Genomic DNA, 15,003 nt, shown 5'->3' with positions numbered 1-15,003 from the left:
CCTTTTTTATTTTATTTATCAAAATTGTCAGAAATCAACACCCCAAAAAAGGCATACTATCTCTTCACAGAGAGGTGGGAAGAACATGAATATTAGAGTGAGACAGACCCGGGTTTGAGTCAAGGCTCTGCTTCTTTTTAGCCAGGCAGCTTTGGGCAAAGAACTTAATTTCCATGAGACTTATACATTTGCAAAGTAAGGGCAATAATATCTATTAATACCTTCTAAAGTTATGAAAATGCAGGATAATAGATGTGGAGTACCGAGTTCTGTGTTTGGTGCCTTGTAGACGCTTTATAAATGATAGCCGAGTACTGTTGCAGTTACTGTCATTACTATTATGAGTAAGTAGAAACAGGAGGAAAAAGAATCACAAATTTTGTGGGATGTTTGTTGTTGTTGTTTTTCTTAATTAGGGCAGAGTCTTGCTCTGTTGCCCAGGCTGGAGTGCAGTGGCGTGATCTCAGCTCACTGCAACCTCTGCCTCCCAGGTTCATGTGAGAATCACAAATTTTGGCTGTGTTACCCCTGGTGAAACTGGTCTAGCAGGTCACTGGTGAAAACCAGTATAGAAAGGTCTTTCCCTCAAGAGAGCACAAAAACAAAATATTGAAGTCAGCAACTTCCACCTCTGAGATGAGGCACTGAGTAGAATTAACAGTCTCATCCAGATGTGACATTTCTTTTTAGCGTCAGCTTCGCTGCCTGTGACTCACTAAGCTTGGAGACAAGGGATAGGAATTACTGCATTTGTCATAGCATCTCATGAATGAATGTGGATGGTAAGGACAAAAGGGGCTGAGAACCAAGCCCTGTATTGGGGTGGGGAAGGGAAAATTAAAACTTCAATGAAGAGAATGAGGAATGATCTGAATCAAACAATGTAGAGGAGTGAAACCTGCCAGCTTGTGATCGAGTGATGACGATACCTTCTTTTCTTTTTTGAGACAGAGTTTCACTCTTGTTGCCCAGGCTGGAGTGCAATGGTGTGATCTCGGCTCACTGCAACCTCCGTCTCCCAGGTTCAAGGGATTCTCCCGCCTCAGCCCCCTGAGTAGCTGGGATTACAGGCATGTGCCACCATGCCCGGCTAATTTTGTATTTTTAGTAGATACGGGGTTTCTCCATGTTGGTCAGGCTGGTCTCAAACTCCTGACGTCAGGTGATCTGCCTGCCTCAGCCTCCCAAAGTGCTGAGATCACAGATGTGAGCCACCGTGCCCAGCCGATGATACCTTCTTAACTCAGTTATGTCTAAAAGAAACACTAATACTAGGGGTCAATCTTCAGTAGATAAGAAATGTGGGGAAAAAATAATAACCAGGAAAGGCACAGGGTCAGAGCTGGGAGGGAGCTCAAGGTCACCAGTGTGGTAATTTTTACACTGTGGCCGCAAGTCTTCAGAGATGCTTCGGGAACACCACAGATCATGAAGTATTATTCCTTGCCAAGAGGATGGCTTGCTGTTTCAGGAACCTATTCAAGCTTTTGTTCCGTTTTTGTTCCAGTTGTAAAGAATTTAAACACTAGCCAGGTGTGGTGGCATGCACCTGTAGTTCCAGCTACTTGGGAGGCTGAGGCAGGAGAATCACTTAAATCGGGAGATGGAGGCTGCAGTGAGATCACGCCACTGCACTCCAGCCTGGGCAACAGAGCAAGACTCTGTCTCAAAAAAAAAAAAAAAAAAAAAATTTAAACACCAGTGTTATATGGCCAATGCCTGTCTTTTATAGGCATACAGGTAAGAACCTAAAGTCCAGAGAGGACAATTAACTTGCTCAAAGTAACACAAGGGAAGGCCTGCGTCTTCAACACATAAGTCTTGCTCTATCCCCAAACAGGAATATGAGACAGATACACTGGCTATGAATATTCCAGTTTACAAATGATGCCAGATGTGGGGCTCTACCTTCCCTAAACTTAAAGGAATTCTTTTCTTTTTTTCTGGAGACAGGTTCTCACTCTGTTTCCCAGGTTGAGCGCAGTGGCAGAGTCACAGGTCACTGCAGCCTCAACCTCCCAGGCTCAAGTGATCCTGCTGCCTCAGCCTTCTGAGTAGCTGGGACTACAGACATGTACCACCAGGCTCAGCTAATTTTTTATTTTTTGTAGAGACAGGGTCTCTCTATGTTGCCCAAGCTGGTCTCAAACTCCCGAACACAAGCGATTCTCCCTCCTCAGGCTCCCAACATGCTGGAACTACAGGCATAAGCCACTGCACCAGGCCCCTAAAGGAAGTTATAATGAGAGTCCTTCTCTTGTCATTAGGAGGTGAGGGTCAGTAGGGCTTCAATGTCTGGGCAGTGGAGGGTTCCTGCTTCCTGAAACGTGACCTCTTAAAATAGCACTTGTTTACTTATACCACGGTTGACCTCTCATCTCCAGCCTCCTGATCATTGCTGGTCCAGCCCACTTCCCTGCTACTTTCCAGCTCTCACCTTTCTGCCCCTCTGGGCTTGGCTTGGGCCCATAAACTACAGGATTGAAAGAGAAGTGCCTGAACTTCTCCAGTCCCTGTTTTATTGGCTCTCATTGGGTCTGAATGGGCTCTACCTTCTTGGAATTCCCTAACTCAGCTAATTGATTACATTCATGAGTCCTCAAGTTCTTAAAACTGGAAGAAAACTTTGACACCATTTCACTGAGTTCCTGAATCTTATAGATGAAGAAACTGACATCCATGCGATTCACACAAAGTCACATGGTCACATCAGGGTTCATGTTTCATAATTCTATATCCAGCACCCTTTGCGATAGCCACACCATCATTCTCCCATTTCATTCAATTCAGTTTAAATCAAAGCATGCTTATAGAGGCAGGGCGCCGTGACTTATGCCAGTAATCCCAGCACTTTGGAAGGCTGAGGCAGGTGGATTACCTGAGGTCAGAAGTTCGAGACCAGCCTAGCCAACATGGTAAAAACCTGTCTCTACTAAAAATACAAAAATTAGGTGGGCATGGTGGCAGGTTCTTGTTATCCTAGCTACTCAGGAGGCTGAGGCAGGAGAATCACTTGAACCTGGGAGGTGGAGGTTGCAGTGAGTCATAATTATGCCACTGCACTCTAGCCTGAATGACAGAGTGAGACCCCTGTCTCAAAAGGAAGGAAGGAAGGAAGAAAGGAAGTAAGGAAGGAAGGAAGAGAGGGAGGGAGGGAGGGAGGGAGGGAAAGAGGGAAGGAGGAAGGGAAGGAGAAAGAGAGAAAGAAAGAGAAAAGAAAGAGAAAGAAGGAAGAAAGGAAAGAAAGAAAGAACGGGAAGGAAAGAAGAGTGAACAGATGGAAAGAAGCTGGTTCCTGGATGGACTCATCCTGAGTTGCCACGCCAACCCTAGACTGCCTTCCCCGCACTTCTTGTTGCATGAGATAAATGAATCCCTCTTTGGTTCAGCCAAATAGCAGCACTTCTTTTATATGCAGCTGAATACAATCGTGAATGGCTCATGGGCCTTGAAAAAGTCTTGGGATTTCAACAAAGAGAGGCCTCTATTTGTTGAAATCCCAAGACTTTTTCAAGCCAGCAAATGCTCAGGACTGGGAAAGCTGCGGCAGTTTCTTGACAAAGCAGGAGGAGCATACAGAGAGGTCAGAAGAGAAGTTGAGATAGGGACAGAAGACCAGGGGGGCTCGGAGGATGGACCTGGATTTCATTCTGAAAGCAGGGAGGAATTGCTGGGGGAAGTGAGCTGTGCCGTTCCAGGGGAGTTGACACTAGTTCCTTGGCACTGAGTGAGCCTTGGGACCCCAGATGAGCAGGCAGGGCAGCTACTGGGGAGCCTGTTTGAGGAGAGTGGGTGGCCTATTTCATTCCAGTCTGCTGAGCTTGTGTTACATTCCTGTTAGCTTAGTATCTACACGGAACACCAGGAACCGCAGTATTACAAACTATTTGGCATTCTGAAGGCCCTGCTCTCACTGTGTCACTTTCCTCCCACCGGCAATTACCAGACTGGCAAACCGCAGCAGCCAGCCGAACCTAGCCCTCTGGCTTCCAAAGTGCGCCCTGCTTTGACTGCAGCATGTTGTAAGCCACAGACATCTTTGCCAAGAAATGATGAGAGAAGGAAGCTATGAAGAAACAGATGTATATAAAAATAAGACATGGTCTTGGGTCATTGATAGGAAAATGGAAGCAGAAAAAATATCCAACCTGGAATGCCCTTGAACAAGTTCAAGGACCCATAGGCAGCTGCATGGAAGAAAGCATTCCCTTGTTTCATCTCTTTGTGTGTATGGATTCTCTGATTTGGTTACCTGAGCCTCAGAGGCAGGGGATGCAGTGAAAAAATACAATATTGCTCCCAGTCTGCCCCCAACTAGCTGTTTGAGCTCACAAAACAAAACAAAACACTACCACTCTCTAGACTTTGATCTCCCCACCTACACACCTAGACACTGAAAGGTTTAGACCAGAGAAATACAAGTCTCATCCTTCTCAAAAACGTTGCAGCCCCGAGCTCCCTGTGCAGCCAGCTGTGTCCCAGCTGTCCCCAGTCCCCAGCTAGCTCCTCTTGGGCAAGAACCGTGTTTTCTCCACAGTCAGTACACATAGCAGAAACTCAATGAATCTTGACTGAATGGATTCCTGAGTGCACAACTGTTTCTTGAGAAGGGCTTCAGGAGCGGAGTAGAGATGCTATCAGGGCCTGAGACCCGGGCAGGAAATGGCACGTAAGTGACACTCTGGCTCTAGGCAAATCAGCTGGAAGAGGGAATGAAGCTAAGTTAGTGCAATTTTTCAACAACTATATTCTATAGACTTAACTCAGTAGATGTTTTCACCATCGGTGAAAAGAAAAGAAAAAGGTGCTCTGGTCAAAAGGTTAGGAAATTTACTAACAAATCTCACATTCTACTCATTCCCCTATGGACATGAGCCTAGAAAAGGCTCTGAGATATCTGTTTACTTTTAACCTAAATGTCCCAAACCTAGGGAACCTGTGTTTGGAAAACACCCGTGAAGCATGAATGCAGTTTGAGAAACACTGGTTTAGTGTAAATGGTTTCTACAGTGAAGTTTTCATTTATAAACCATGTTGGGGATGTGAAAAGCCCCTCTAGGACCAAGTATCATTGGTCATTGCATAATGAAATGGATAGACAGAGAGAAGAATTCAGATTGTTATTATTATAATTATTATCTCATTCAGTTAACATCTATTCAACAGCAATTGATTGTCTAGTATGTATCCAACACAAGGGGTATAAAGATAAGTAAGACAGGGTCCTCTCTCTGCAAAACAGCACCCCCCTAAACGGGAGAAGAAAGTACAGAATAATGTGCTGAGTACTGTAAGCAGATGTTATGGGAAGGCGGAAGAAGCTACCTGAGAGAATCATGGAAACTAGACCTTGAATAATAAAAATAATAACACTAACAACAATACCTTCCTCAAGTGCTAACCATGTACCAAACACTGTTCTAGGCACTTTACATATATTAACCCACTTAAACCTCACAACAGTCTTACCAGTTACTTTTAGTACCTACATTTTACAAATGAGATCAAGTCCCAGAGAGGCTGAGTAACTTGCCCGAGATCGCACAGCCAGAGACATGGCATGGTCAGGAATCAAACCCAGGCAGTCTGGCTCCAAAGTCCATACTTTTCAGCAGTAGGCTGTACTTACTGCCTTTTTGGGATGAGTAGTACACCAGATGGAAAAGGACAGAAGCCTTCCAGGCAAAGGGAATAGGAAAAATAGCAAGTAGTTCTATGTGCGTCAAACATGGACTCTCAAATCTATACCAGGAAGTTCTGGTTGTATCCTGTGGACTTGGGTGCGCAGATCTTTCTACTGGTGTCCGTCAGGCAAGAAAGGAAAGCATGAGTCTTTAGGGGAATCTGGAAGTATAACTTGAAAAAACCTCCACAAATTTCTTTTGAAGTCTCCCACCACCATCTGAAATATTCATGAGAATTCTATATTTGACACCATAATAGAATTGTGTTGACTCCATATAAAACATTTTAACCACTTACCAGTTCAATTAACATTTTTACACAGAACTCCAGGAACACATGCCATTATTTCTCTTGAGACCTCGGGTATCCCTGGCAACCTGCTCGCAGCCGTGACTCCCCAGCTGGAGGCCTAGCTGTAAACAGCAGGAAGTCATTTAAGATGCCTGAGCCAGGGATGGACCCAGCGCATTTGGGTTTTCAAAAGGTGATTCTTCAGAATAGCAGGAATCTAGGAATAACTTAAATATCCATCAAGAGAAAACTAGTTAAATAAATTACATCCATCCACTAGAATATTACAGTGCTCTAATAGAATGAGAGACCAGCATGTACAGGTGAGAAAAGCTCTCTAAGGTAACATAGTCAATGAAAGCAACCACGGCTCATGCCTGTAATCCCAGCACTTTGGGAGCCTGAGGCAGGTGGATCACAAAGTCAGGAGATCGAGACCAACCTGGCCAACATGGTGAAACCCTGTCTCTACTAAAAATACAAAAATTAGCTGGGCATAGTGGTGTGTGCCTGGAATCCCAGCAGGAGAATCACTTGAAGACAGGAGGCAGAGGCTGCAGTGACCCAAGATCGTTCCACTGTACTCCAGCCTGGTGACAGAGCAAGACTCTGTCTCAAAACAAAAACAAAAAAAACAAAAAAAAACAAAAAAAAAAGAAAAGAAAAGAAAAAGAAAAAGAAAAGAGCCAAGTGCAGACCAGTGAGTATGGTGGATTCCCACTTCTGTGTGAGGTATGGAAAGCATGTGTGTTTTAAGGATATGCTTTTACAGCCAGAGAAAACTTTTAGAAGGAGAGACAACAAATGTCAACAGTAAGGCTCTCTGGAGACAGGAACCATGAGAGAACTTACTTTTTTTTTTTTTCCGACATGGAGCTCACTTTGTCACCCAGGCTGCAGTGCAGTGGTGTGATCTTGACTCATTGCAACTTCCACCTCCTGGTTCAAGTGATCCTCCTGTCTTAGCCTCCCGAGAAACAGGGACTCCAGGGACCTGCCACCACTCCCAGCTAATTTTTGTATTTTGATAGAGTCTTGCCATGTTGGCCAGGCTGGTCTTGAACCCCTGACCTCAGATGATCTGCCCGCCTCAACCTTCCAAAGTGCTGGAATTACACAATAGAAATATCGTATATCTTTCAGTACTATTTGAATTTCTACCATGTGCATCTATTACTTTTTTAAATAAAAGAAATAGTTTAGTGAATCTCAGAAAGTTAAAAAATAGTTTTTAAGAAAAAGAAAAACTGAAAAAAAACCTGCTAGCAGTACATCATGGATGATAAATGGGAAAGGAAGAGTGATTCTAGTTGTCCCTTACTATGTATAGGGAGAGGGGGTGAAGGGAGGAGTTGGTTCCAGGGCTCCTGTGGGTATCAAAATCCATGGACGCTCAAGTCCCTCATGTAAAATGGCGTGGGATTTGCATACAACCTACACACAGCCTCCCCTCTGCTTTAAATCATCTCTAGATCACATATAATACTTAATACAATGTAAACTATGTAAATAGTTGCTATACAATATTATAAAAATTTGTATAATTTTTTATTATTGTATTGTTATTTTTAAAATTTTCTTTTTTAAAAAATACTTTTCTAGTCTAGTGCAAGATTTCAAAGGGAATGCTTCCAGTTTTTGCCCATTCAGATGTCCTCTCTCACCACTCCTATTCAACATAGTATTGGAAGTTCTAGCCAGAGCAATCAGGCAAGAAAAAGAGATAAAGGGTATTCAATTAGGAAAAGAGAGAGTCAAATTGTCTCTGTTTGCATACAACATGATTGTATATTTAGAAGACCCCATTGTCTCAGCCCAAAATCTCCTTAAACTGATAAGCAACTTCAGCAAAGTCTCAGGATACAAAATCAATGTGCAGAAATCACAAGCATCCCTATACACCAATAACAGACTAAAAGAGAACCAAATCAAGAGCGAACTCCCATTCACAATTGCTACAAAGAGAATAAAATACCTAGGAATACAACTAACAAAGGATGTAAAGGACATCTTCAAGCAGAACTATGAACCACTGCTCAATGAAATAAGAGAGGACACAAACAGATGGAAAAGCATTCCATGCTCATGGTTAGGAAGAATCAATACCGTGAAAATGGTCATACTGCCCAAAGCAATCTACAGATTCAACACTATCCCCACCAAGCTACCTATGACCCTCTTCACAGAACTGGAAAAAACCGCCTTAAACTTCATATGGAACCAAAAGAGAGCCTGCATAGCCAAGACAATCCTAAGCAAAAAGAACAAAACTGGAGGCATCATGCTACCTGACTTCAAACTATACTACAAGGCTACAGTAATCAAAACAGCATGGTACTGGTACCAAAACAGAGATATAGACCAATGGAACAAAACAGAGGTCTTGGAGGCAATGTCACACCTCTACAACCATCTGATCTTTGACAAACCTGACAAAAACAAGCAATGGGGAAAGGATTCGCTGTTTAATAAATGGTATTGGGATAACTGGCTAGTCATGTGCAGAAAACAGAAACTGGACCCATTCCTGACACCTTACACTAAAAATTACTCCAGATGGATTAAAGACTTAAACATAAGACCTAACACCATAAAAATCCTGGAAGAAAACCTAGGCAAAACCATTCAGGACATAGGCATAGGTAAGGACTTCATGACTAAAACACCAAAAGCATTGGCAACAAAAGCCAAAATAGACAAATGGGATCTAATTAAACTACAGAGCTTCTGTACAACAAAAGAAACAATCATTAGAGTGAATTGGCAACCAACAGAATGGGAAAAAATCTTTGCAATCTCCCCATGTGACAAAGGGCTAATATCCAGAATCTACAAAGAACTAAAACAGATTTACAAGAAAAAGCAAATAAACCCATTCAAAAGTGGGCAAAGGACATGAACAGACACTTTTCAAAAGAAGACATATATGAGGCCAACAAACATACGAAAAAATGCTCATCATCACTGGTCATTAGAGAAATGCAAATAAAAACCACACTGTGATACTATCTCAAGTCAGTTAGAATGGCAATCATTAAAAAATCTGGAGACAACAGATGCTGGAGAGGATGTGGAGAAATAAGAACACTTTTACACTGTTGGTGGGAGTGTAAATTAGTTCAACCATTGTGGAAGACAGTGTGGCGATTCCTCAAGGACCTAGGAATAGAAATTCCATTTGACCCAGCAATCCCATTACTGAGTATATATCCAAAGGATTATAAATTGTTCTATTATAAAGACATATGCACATGTATGTTCACTGAGGCACTGTTTACAATAGTAAAGACCTGGAACCAACCCAAATGCCCATTGATGATAGACTGGACAAGGAAAATGTGGCACATATACACCATATGGAATACTATGCAGCCATAAAAAATGATGAGTTTGTGTCCTTTGTAGGGACATGGATGAACCTGGAAACCATCATTCTCAGCAAACTGACACAAGCACAGACAATCAAACACCGCATGTTCTCACTCACAGGTGGGTGTTGAACAATGAGAACACGTGGACACAGAGAGGAAAGCATCACAAACTGGTGTCTGTTGGGGGGACTAGGGGAGGGACAGTGGGGGGTAGGGAGGTTGGGGAGGGATAACATGGGGAGAAATGCCAGATATAGGTGACAGGGGGATGGAAACAGCAAACCACATTGCCATGTATGTACCTATGCAACAATTCTGCATGAGCTGCACATGTACCCCAGAATCTAAAGTACAATAAATATATATATATAAATACTTTTCCATTAAAAATGTTTTTTTCTCCTAACTCAACATCGATGTATTGTTATTTCTTATTGTGCTTTATTTTTCAAATATTTTTGATCCAAAATTGGTCGAATATGCAAGTGTAGAACTTGCAGAGACAGAGGGCCAATTATATATAGAAAAACCCATTGCAGGCAGGCCTGGCACGTTAGCTTACTCCTGTAATTCCAGCACTTTGGGAGGCCGAGGCAGGCAGATCAGCTGAAGTCAGGAGTTCGAGACCAGCCTGGTCAACATGTTGAAAACCCGTCTCTACTAAAAATACAAAAAAATTAGGCAGGCAGGCACCTGTAATCCCAGCTACTTGGGAGGCTAAGGCAGGAGGATCTCTTGAACATGGGAGGTGGAGGTTGCAGTAAGCCGAAATCACACCATTGAACTCCAGCCTGGGCAACGGGAGCAAAACTCAAAAAAAAAAAGAAAGAGACAGAAAGACCCATTACGAAGCTACTATCCTACAGCAATGACAAAATTGAACAAAGGAAGTGGCAGTAGGGATAAGGAGGAAGACAGAGAGATATTTAAGCAGTAAAAACACTAGGACTTGGCAACTAGTTAAGTTGCAGAGGGTATAACAGAGGTAGACGTCAAGAATAACTTCAGTAATAGGAGAGATGGGGGAGCTGTTCACTAGAAACAGCCAGAATGTGGGGCGGATAATGAGTTCAGTTTTGGACGTGCCAGGTTTGAGGTATCTTAGGACATCCAGATAGATGTGACCTATTAGGAAAGTGAGTGTAAGATTTTTGATAATAAACAATTCCATTTACCTTATTGATGGCAATTTACTAAGTCCTAACAATGAAGAATGAAATGAGATTACCTTTCTGTGTAGTAAAACATTCACACAATGGGCCTGAGATTGCTATCCTGAGAAAGGCCTGCCTCGAGAGGTTGGCCCTGGGCTGACGTCTGCGAACTTGCCTGATGAACAGTTCCCTACACTGCTATGAAACTAAGTGATAAGGGTGGCTCACTAGGCCTAGGCCATATTTGTGCAAACAATATGGATTATATTGAATACCAGTTTTCCTTCTGGAAGTCTGGAGTTTTCATACAGAGGGTGTTTGTGAGACCAACCCCCATGTAGAGACCTTGGGCACTGAGTGTCTGATGAGTTTCGCTGGTAGACAACATTTTTTTTTTTTTTGAGACAGAGTCTCCCTCCGTCATCCAGGCTGACATGCAGTGGCACATCTCAGCTGACTGTAGCCTCTGCCTCAGGGTTCAAGCGATTCTCCTGCCTCAGCCTCCTAAGTAGCTGGGATTATAGTTGTGTGCCACCACACCAGGCTAATTTTTGTATTTTTAGTAGAGACGGGGTTTCACCATGTTGGCTAGGCCAGTCTTGAACTCCTGACCTCAGGTGATCGGCCTGCCTTGGTCTCCCAAAGTGCTAGGATTACAGGTGTGAGCCACTGTGCCCAGCCTGGTAGACAGTATTTGTTGTATGTTGTCGTAATTTGTTGCTGGAGGAATTCAGCACATCCTTGTGATTCTATTGGGAGAGGACCATCGAAGCTCCTGGTTTTCTCAGGATTCCCCTACATACCTTTCCCCTTCATTGATTTCACTTTGTACCCTATCCCTGTAATAAATCTTGCCCACAAGTATAACTATATGCTACGTCCTGTAACTCCTTCTAGCAAATTACCAAACCTGGCGGTGGTCTTGGAGACCCTTAACATGCCTTCCTTCAGATGGGGTGAGGTGGGAGATACACTCAAAATCTCAATCTGCATGGCCTCTCTGTTCTCCTCGCCGTCCACCAATGTCTCTGTCACAGTTCCTAATGAACATACAACTTAAATGTTCATTTTTTAAAAGCTCAGAGTTTCTCATAAAAAAGGTGTGATGCGGTAGCTCAAGCCTGAAAAAAAAAAATACCAGGTGTGGCGGCTCATGTCTGTAATCCCAGCACTTTGGGAGGCTGAGGCAGGTTGATCACGAGATCAGGAGTTCAAGACCAGCCTGACCAACATGGTGAAACCCCATCTCTACTAAAAATACAAAAATTAGCCAGGCATGGTGGTATGCACCTGTAATCCCAGCTACTCAGGAAGCTGAGGCAGGAGAATCGCTTGAACCCGGGAGGCAGAGTTTGCAGTGAGCTGAGATCGTGCCACTGCACTCCAGCCTGGGTGACAGAGTGAGACTCCATCTCAAAAAAAAAAAAAAAGGTGTGGTACAAGTGAGCTACACCCTGCGGCTACACCCGTCCCATAGCATGGGTCTTACTACTCTAGAGTGTGCCTCAAACGAAGCTGCTCATTTCTGAGCTTTGTCAAAATGCTTGGTAATGACTGCATGGGCCTCTAAGTGCCTATTAATTCTGATGGTCTACGCCTCTGTGATTGTTCCATATTGGAATGGTTTGGGATTCTCCTGAGACAAATCCCAACCGAGGAAACAAAGGCTGTTTGATACAAAGCCTGTAAAAGGAGGTGCAGGAAGAATTTTCCACCCCTGGCCAGAGTCCAAACTAGCCCCAATTAACATATGATGAATAAATAGTGATGTACTTTTGATCTTTATAATCCCCAAGCTGTCCAGTTCAGGAACTGCTCATTTTCCCAGCCAGGCCCTGGCTCCAGGGGGTCTCAGTCATGAAGGTGTGTCTCAGGGAGGATCTTCTAGGATAAGCAATGGTTCCTTATGCTGGCTCTGCTCTGAAAGCTATCAAAGTCTCAGAATACTAAGTGATGCTTCTTTGAGAGGCATGGGAGTTGGATGGTCTTTTTGTGTTATAAGTCAGAATTTTTGTTGCAGCCACACCTTATAAGGCTATATCATGAGCTGGAGTAAAAGATGAGGCCTCGCAAGCCTTTCATTGTCCACCTTCGTCATCCGAGGGACTGATCTTCTTCCTAGAGCTTTGACAGTAGTTGTGTCATCTTTTCTTTTTATTCTCTCTGACTATGCCTCACTCTTACCAGGAAAATATAACAACCTGACTCAGCTACAGATGGGAGAGCGTACTGGGCTATGAAGGGCTCGCCGAGAATGCTACTCACACGTAGTTTCATGCCTGCTTGGATAAGTTGGTCATTGATTTTTCCCATATAATTATAGAGACCATCTAAGTCTTTGTCCTAGTCTTTTCTTAGAGAATCCTTAGTCTTAATTCTCTCATATAGTTATCTGAGTTTAGCTTTGCCTATAATCTGGGTCTTTCTCTTGGCAGTTTACTAAGAAATCTCTACTTTCTTCTTATTCTATTTCTACTCAGACTAGAATAGTCCTACTATATTCCATTAACTTGCAGAAACACCCTTAGTTCTGAGTCATTAAAACCCAGAGAGATTTGGTTTCAAATATCACCTGTGGACTTCGGAAGGCTACATAATGTCTCTGAACTTTGCTCTCCTCACCTGTGAAATAGGGGGCTATGAGGAATAAATGCAAGAATTAATGTCGGCTGGTCGCGATGGCTCACGCCTGTAATCCCAGCACTTTGGGAGGCTGAGGCAGGCGGATCACGAGGTCAAGAGATTGGGACCACCCTGGCCAACATGGTGAAACCCCATCTCTACTAAAAATACAAAAATTAGCTGGGCGTGGTGGCACACCACGCTAGCTACTTGGGAGGCTGAGGCAGGAGAATTGCTTGAACCTGGGAGGCGGAGGTGTGAGTCGAGATCACGCCACTGCACTCCAGCCTGGCACCTGGCAACTGAGTGAGACTCTGTCTCACAAAAAAAAAAAAAAAAAAAAAAAAAAAAAAGAATTAATGTCCCACACTTGGCCTCATGCCTTATACACAGCAAGCACTGAATACAAGGGAGCCACTTCATTATATTACTTGCCACAGCTAAGCCTTTATAAGCCTCCAGTTCTCTTTAATCTCGGAAGCTCCGGTTTTAGAGGACCCCTCATTGACAAAAGCATTGGCTTTTTCTTCCATTTTTTTCTCTTATCTTTGATATCTTGCTATGTATTTTCTCTTTTCGTATCTCCTTATAGATAATTCTCTGAGACATCTGAGTTCTGTTGGCACTTGTACCCTTGGCTTAGAGATCCTTTTTTTTTTTTGAGACAGAGTCTTGCTCTGTCACCCAGGCTAGAGTACAGTGGCGTGATCTCGGCTCACTGCAACATCCATCTCCTGGGTTCAAGCAATTCTGCTGCCTCAACCAACCAAGTAGATGAATTACAGGCACCTGCCACACGCCCAGCTAATTTTTATATTTTTAATAAAGATAGGTTTCGCCATGTTGGCCAGGTTGGTCTCCAACTCCTGACCTCAAGTGATCCACCCGCCTTGGGGTCCCAAAGTGCTGGGATTACAGGCATGAGCCACTGCACCTGGCTGTAATCTTTGTTATAAGTACACACTCTGTACTTCCTTCCTACGCATCCATTCTTAACACTGCCATCTTAAGTCAATCAACGTATGCTCATAGAGAATTTAACAAGACTACAGGCAACATTTTCATGCCAAATAGGACAAGTTAATTTTTTCTTCACGTGAATCACTAGGAGTCAATGATAAATGAGGGCTTCCAGAGGGAAAAAAAAATTGTTTCCTGGTTTAGTTTGAGTTTTATAATGCCTGTAACAAGAGTGTATGGTGGATTGAGATATCTAAACAACCAATTTTCTTTTGTGGACATATGCTGCACACATTCTAGATTATTTTTTCCTCCTGAGGTTCTGTTTAGGCCTCACCCCTTCGTCAAGAATAACAAAAATTATGGCACATTGTCTACATGTGTGCGTTTCCGGATTCTGCAGAGAAAAAATAAGTGTGGAACTCCTATCACAAATCTAGCCAGGATAACTCCAAGGAAAGGCAAAAGAGAGCTCTTAAGTGTTAGAGTCTGCTGGGCGTGGTGGCTCACGCCTGTAATCCCAGCACTTTGGGAGGCTGAGGTGGGTGGATCACCTGAGGTCAGGAAATCAGGACCAGCCTGGCCAACATGGCGAAACCCCGTTTCTATTAAAAATACAAAAATTAGCTGGGTGTGGTGGTGGGCACCTGTAATCCCAGCTACTTGGGAGGCTGAGGCAGGAGAATCACTTGAACCTGGCAGGTGGAGGTTGCAGTGAGCCAAGATTGTGCCACTGCACTCTGGCCTGGGCAACAGGGCGAGACTCTGTCAAAAAATTAAAAAAAAATTTTTTTGAGACAAGAAACAGGTTTAGCCATCAGGAAAATACAAATCAAAACCACAAGGAGATATCACTTCACACCCACTAGGACAGCTATCACCAAAAAGACAAATAATACCAAGGATTGGCAAGGTTGTGG

General features: G+C 43.4%; 1 long non-coding RNA gene across 2 annotated transcripts in view; it reads right to left on the bottom strand.

Moving 5' to 3' along the window:
* Positions 1-15,003, bottom strand: part of LOC108286735 — a 51,878-nt gene that overhangs the window by 14,740 nt on the left and 22,135 nt on the right. The window contains exons 2-3 of one of the 2 annotated variants that reach the window (XR_005196360.1): positions 5,983-6,098; positions 5,814-5,902 (exon numbers count right to left, since the gene is read on the bottom strand). The exons of the other annotated variant lie outside the window; for it this stretch is intronic. This is a non-coding gene — a long non-coding RNA (uncharacterized LOC108286735). Of the gene's footprint in view, positions 1-5,813; positions 5,903-5,982; positions 6,099-15,003 lie in introns of those variants that run through there. 2 annotated transcript variants of the gene reach the window in all.

Source organism: Cebus imitator, unplaced genomic scaffold (assembly GCF_001604975.1).
Source record: "Cebus imitator isolate Cc_AM_T3 unplaced genomic scaffold, Cebus_imitator-1.0 Scaffold328, whole genome shotgun sequence".
In the NCBI taxonomy this organism is placed as follows: Eukaryota; Metazoa; Chordata; class Mammalia; order Primates; family Cebidae; genus Cebus; species Cebus imitator.
This window is presented reverse-complemented; position numbering and strand designations above follow the sequence as displayed.